Below are 6,000 nucleotides of genomic sequence, written 5' to 3'. Positions count from 1 at the left end.
ATACACTATCTGGCCCATGTACCAGGCTTGGCTTTTGGAAGAAATCCCAATTAACAATTTGTGTTAAAAGTGGCCCCAAAGAGCAGACTTTCAGTGTAGAATTCTTTATCTGGGTCAAATGACTGGTCAGATGGCAAGAAAAATCTTTTGAAGTGGGTGTTAATAATCCCTGACCTACTGTGGCACCACAATGACTAAGAACTCACTTGGAGAAGTCTGGAAAAATAGACCCTCCTCTCCTGCATCTGAATCAGATTCTGGAGTAAATCATATCCAGATGGAAAGAAAGCAAAATATACAAACTTGATAGGTGTCCAATGGTAAGGTTAAAGACTTGAAATGGAAAGTTTTAGGACCATTACTTTTGGGTTGGAGATTTTTGAATGGATGCACTTAAAACCTGTAAATTGTCTAGATTACCATGAACTGTAGGAGAGCTGAAAGCATTGCAACCCACTTGCTAGAGATCAGCTACTTCTTGTCTGAAGACTCAGAAAAGATCCAATCTTAAGAAATACATTCCTTGGAGCACTTAGGTGGCTCAGTCAGTTGAGTATCGGACTTTGGCTCAGATCATGATCTCGTGGTTGGTGGCTTTGAGCCCCATGTTGGGCTCTGTGCTGAGAGCTCAGAGCCTGGAGCCTGCTTTAGATTCTGTATCTCTCTCTCTGCCCCTAGCCTGCTTGTGTTCTCTCTCTCTCTCTCTCTCTCTCTCTCTCTCAAAATTAAATAAACATTAAAAAAAAGAAAGAAATACATAAGAAATACATTTCTTGGTGATCTTAATCCATTTACCCTCATTGCTTTCAGAAGAAAATTATCATGGCAAGAATGCAGGACTGGTAGAAGAAATAATCCATATGGGAGTGGCCCTTCAGGCATTAGACTGAAGAAGATGTTGATTGAAATTGATAAACAGGAAGTAATAAGTAGATGTGGGCCATAAATTAATTGTCTAAATATGGAAAGTGAGAACAAGAACAATAAAAAATAAAAAAATTAAAATTATACAATACTTGAAATAACTAAATCATTAATAAATTGGTTCTATTATCTCATGGAACCCATTTACATTTAAATAAGTAAAAAGGAAACTTTCTATGGTGCTAAGTTACAAATATGATATACAAATCAAATACAAATTTTTAAAAATTTCTTTTATAATGTTTATTTTTAAGAGAGACAGAGACAGATCATGAGTGGGGGAGGGGCAGAGAGAGAGGGAGACACAGAATCCAAAGCAGGCTCCAGGTTCTGAGCTGTCAGCACAGAGCTTGACATGGGGCTGGAACTCACGAACCATGAGATCATGACCTGAGCCGAGGTCAGATGCTTAACCGACTGAGCCACCCAGGTGCCCCTCAAATAGAAATATTATAAATAAAATATGAAACACTTAAAAATAAATAAGCAGTATATATATTCTTGACAAGCATTCATGTACCTATACTATCACTGGTAATTTCTGGAAGAAAAATCTTTTCTTAGTCTGGCTTTATATGTTAACTGTTTAAATTAAAATAATTACCTTCTTGAATTTGCAAGTCTTAGACCCCTTCAAATGACTCTTCTTTATAAGCATAATATTTTTTTAATTGAGAATATACTTTCCCTAAAAGACAGAGGTATCACATAAACTGAGAGTAAATTTTGCTATATAGAGCATATTCCCTATTCTAACATTTTTCATATTAAAATGTATAATACTCCAGATTGCATATTTTCATAGTATGTCCATTTGTAGATTTAAAAACGTTTTAGGGGACGCCTGGGTGGCGCAGTCGGTTAAGCGTCCGACTTCAGCCAGGTCACGATCTCGCGGTCCGGGAGTTCGAGCCCGGCGTCGGGCTCTGGGCTGATGGCTCAGAGCCTGGAGCCTGTTTCCGATTCTGTGTCTGCCTCTCTCTATGCCCCTCCCCCGTACATGCTCTGTCTCTCTCTGTCCCAAAAATAAATAAACGTTGAAAAAAAAACTTAAAAAAATAAAAAAAAAATTAAAAAAAAACGTTTTAGAAACTATTTTTTCTTTTCTTTATTTTTTTATGGTTTCCTTGTACTTTTATGGCACTAGACAAATTGTAAAACAGTTTTACCTACACTATCTCATTTGATAAACCTGTGTATTATTAAAATCTCCATTTTACACATTTAAAAATGTAGATTGAGGGAGGTTCCACTGCTAGTGAAGAAGGATTGAAACCCTCGGTGTCTGTCTTGTCTTCCACATCACTCTTAATGTTTCTGGCAGAGGTGACGATTTATCCTGCCTTGTCACTCTCACTCCTACCTGAACTTCTGTGTCCCATGAACACAGACTTTGGCAGGCCAGGGTCAAGGTCAAGTATCTCAATGTGTCTCTATGAAAAAGCGTGCCCCCTCCCACCACCCAGCCAAGAGCAGGACTGAGAGGAACAGGCCCTGGTCTCACTGGTTGTGATCTCACCAATCCTACATTCTGCACAAGATGCTTTAGCTGGGGTCACCTGGCACTGAGACTTGGGAAAGTCAGAGTTGAGTCCCTCAGGAGACTTTGAGGACAAACTTCAAATGTTCCTATGTAAAATTTTAAAATGTAAAAATTTCATGTTTTTTATGTAAAGTCTTAAAAAAAAAGACTATCCCTTTCAAAAAGAATCTTCCTTTTATCCCTTAATCCTAAAGTTAAGCCCATTTAATTGAGAATATATATATTTAAATGTTTATTTGTTTTTGAGAGGGAGAGACAGCACGAACAGGGGAGGGCAGAGAGCGAGGGCTGTCTCTGAAACAGGCTCCAGGCTCTGAGCAGTCAGTCAGCACCAAGCCGAAGTCAGACACTTAACTGACTGAACCACCCAGATGCCCCTGAAATGAGAATTTAAACACAGAAAGAGGGTCACTGAGCCCCACTGGATGTGGAAGTCTCTAATCCCTCTTTCCTGCCCTGTGACAGGCCACAGTGGCCCTCTTCACGCCAAGGAATCACGGATGTCCAGGGAACTCTGCGGATCTGGAAAGCTGCAGCGTGCCTTTCCGGGTGACATTTCTTTCCTCTAACACGGTTTATTCTCAGTAATGGAAACAGGATAGACAGTTTTGGTATTTAATTATTTCCAGTTAAGGCTGAAATAGTATTTTCATTCTCTACTCTCATTTTCAAGGGTTGGTAACTTTCTAACACCATTCATTACTGTTGGGGCTGAGATTTTGTTCCAAACCCAAAGGTGAAATGTCTAGAGATTTTTCCTAAGCAGGTCTGAGTACTAGAAGGTGCTTTCAAGAGTTATATCCTTTTTTTTCCAACTGAGATATAATTGACATATAACATAGTTTTAGGTGTACAAAATAATGATTTGATATTTGTATGTATATATTGCAAAATAATTGTCAGAATAAGTTTATTTAATATCTATCATCCCACATAATTACATTTTTCCCTTGTGATGAGAATTTTAAGGTCCACTGTCTTAGCAATTAGATAAATATTTCTGTAAGGAAAACTACTAAAATAAGTTGACTATATTACATTATTGGATTTCAGAATCTGCAAAATTATAGGCCTGTTATGTTTTATTCAATTGGTATTAGAATAAATGTATCCAATTAAAAAGAGTTCCTTCAAAAGATTACTCTCACAAGCTGAGATATTTTAAAGCACACTTGTAAATGTCATAATAAAATCATATACAGTCTTTCATTTCATGCAAGAAAACTTGCGTGATTTAAACCTACATATCAGTTTTTTCCATTTGCAAGTTTTATTTTCATAATTATAAAAACTTCAAATCTGAAGTTTAATGTACCATTTTTAATTATTTTGATTTAAAATACCTAATTTTTTCCATAAATATTTTTTTTACAAAAGGGTCAGTTCAATAGTAATCCAATGCCATTGTAGATCTTAGATTGATTTGCAGGGTTTTTTTGTTTGATTGTTTTTATATTCCACATATATGGGCAGCAAAGAGAAAACTTGCTGTCCACGCTGTTTTTCATCCCACTTTGCACTATTACAAAAGTTCTATGTTCAGTTTCTGTAACTAACTTACATAAGAATATGCTTCTGGTCAAACAACTAACAGTTTTATCTCAGTAGGTAGAAAATCAAAAGGTTTTGCTATTTTTTTGAGGCAATTATGAATTGCATATTTATATCACTATCCATTCAAAGTACATTTTTGCTTCATAAGTTCCTTAATTCAATAAAAATATGTTTTCATATGATGCTGTGTTCCATCAAAACGCAAATTTTCCTATTAGCACAAAAATTTGCATTCATATTAGCACAAAATACTTCTGTTTCTTTACTATTACTTTTTAGACTGAATTTATAATAACATATACACAAATGTCAGATTTTTTCCTTTGGTGTAATGGATTCCCAGAAGTTTTCATTTGTTTGTATTAATTGGATGGGGGGGGGGAATAAAACCATTATTGAATTAATTGGCTTTCTTTACTGAAGTATATGATGACACTGATATAACTGTTCTTAACTGTTTGTGAAGTATTTCTTGTGCTAAGGGAGGTGGTAAAGAGCAATTGCCCATACCTAGATGTTGTATTGATAGGAGGGCATTTGGATAAATACCAAAATCAAAATTGATATAATTTATTTTAGTGTATATTATATTGCCTTAGTGTTCACAAAATCTCATTATATTGTGATAAGGTTTTCACATGATTGGGTTAAACTGATATATCACCAAACTAGATATGCCTTGTGTCACAGTAGTTCTAAAAATTGTCTTATAATTTCAATTTGGAGAAATTTTGTATGCTGAGGATTATAATCAGATTTGTTAATAGAATTAGTAAGCAATATTTAGATCCACAAATGATTCCTGGATCTTCATAAAAATATTTCATATCATTATTATTATTGTTTTATTTCTAGCATATAATTTACTTTTATCAAAACTATTACTGATTCTTAAAGTAACATAACATCTAGATCCATGGAATATTAATTTTCCATCAGAATTTCAATCCTGGGTAATATAAAGAAAACTTCTAAAAAAGCAGTATGTTGCTCTGTGTTTACATCTCCTCTCCTTTCTGTTGAGACTATACTTTGATTATAGTCTCACTAAACATTTCTTTTTGGATTAGTTTATGTGAATTTTCTATTTAATAGTCATGCAAAGGATTTCATTTATTCTAATTTACTTATAATCTATTGGAATGCCACTCTGTTCAATATTTCATAAACATTTTTTTTGTTATAAATAACTTTTTCCATCTTTAAAAATATTTTCAGCCTATTAAGAGTCACACAATAAAATATGCATAGGGTTGTTTTTTGCAAGTGTATGTTGTCATAAAAAAATATCAAACAACAGTTCACATTAAATGAGAGCCTACCGGGGCTATTCAGAGTTTTCCCCAACAGTAGCCATGATTTGATCCTTTTTAAAAAGATCTTTTGTTTTTATTTGTTCTACTGAATATGTCTAAATTAAATCTAGTGCTTTGCATGTAGTATTCTTGCCATTGGGTTCTGAAAGTAGTTATAGGCTGGTCTTTGAAACACGGTTCATTAAATTATTCCAACTGTCAAAGATTCCAGAAAATATCATAAATGATATTTGAATATTCTAAAGACTGTCACTGTAATTAGCACAGCTGTGATCATGTTTCCTAGCAATGCATTCAATTACACACCATACATGTCACAAAGAAATCTCAAATTTTAGCCAAATTCTGGCTTGTAATGTTTGGTTTTTTTTTTTTTCTCAGCATCATTATAGCATTTTTTTAATGTTTATTTATTTTTCACACACACACACACACACACACACAGAATGTGAGTGGGGGAGGGGCAGAGAAAGAGAGGGAGACACAGAATCCGAGCAGGCTCCAGTATCTGAGTTGTCAGCACAGAGCCCGATATGGGTCTCAAACCCACGAACCATGAGATCATGACCTGAAGTGAAGTTAGACACTTAACTGACTGAGTCACCCAGGCGCCCCTCATTATTAACATTTTAATCAAGGATTATGATAACTGTTTGCCTCTCA

The sequence above is a fragment of the Prionailurus bengalensis genome, chromosome A1, assembly GCF_016509475.1.
Source record: "Prionailurus bengalensis isolate Pbe53 chromosome A1, Fcat_Pben_1.1_paternal_pri, whole genome shotgun sequence".
Lineage (NCBI taxonomy): Eukaryota > Metazoa > Chordata > Mammalia > Carnivora > Felidae > Prionailurus > Prionailurus bengalensis.
The sequence above is the reverse complement of the archived record's forward strand: the minus strand, read 5'-3'. Positions refer to the sequence as shown.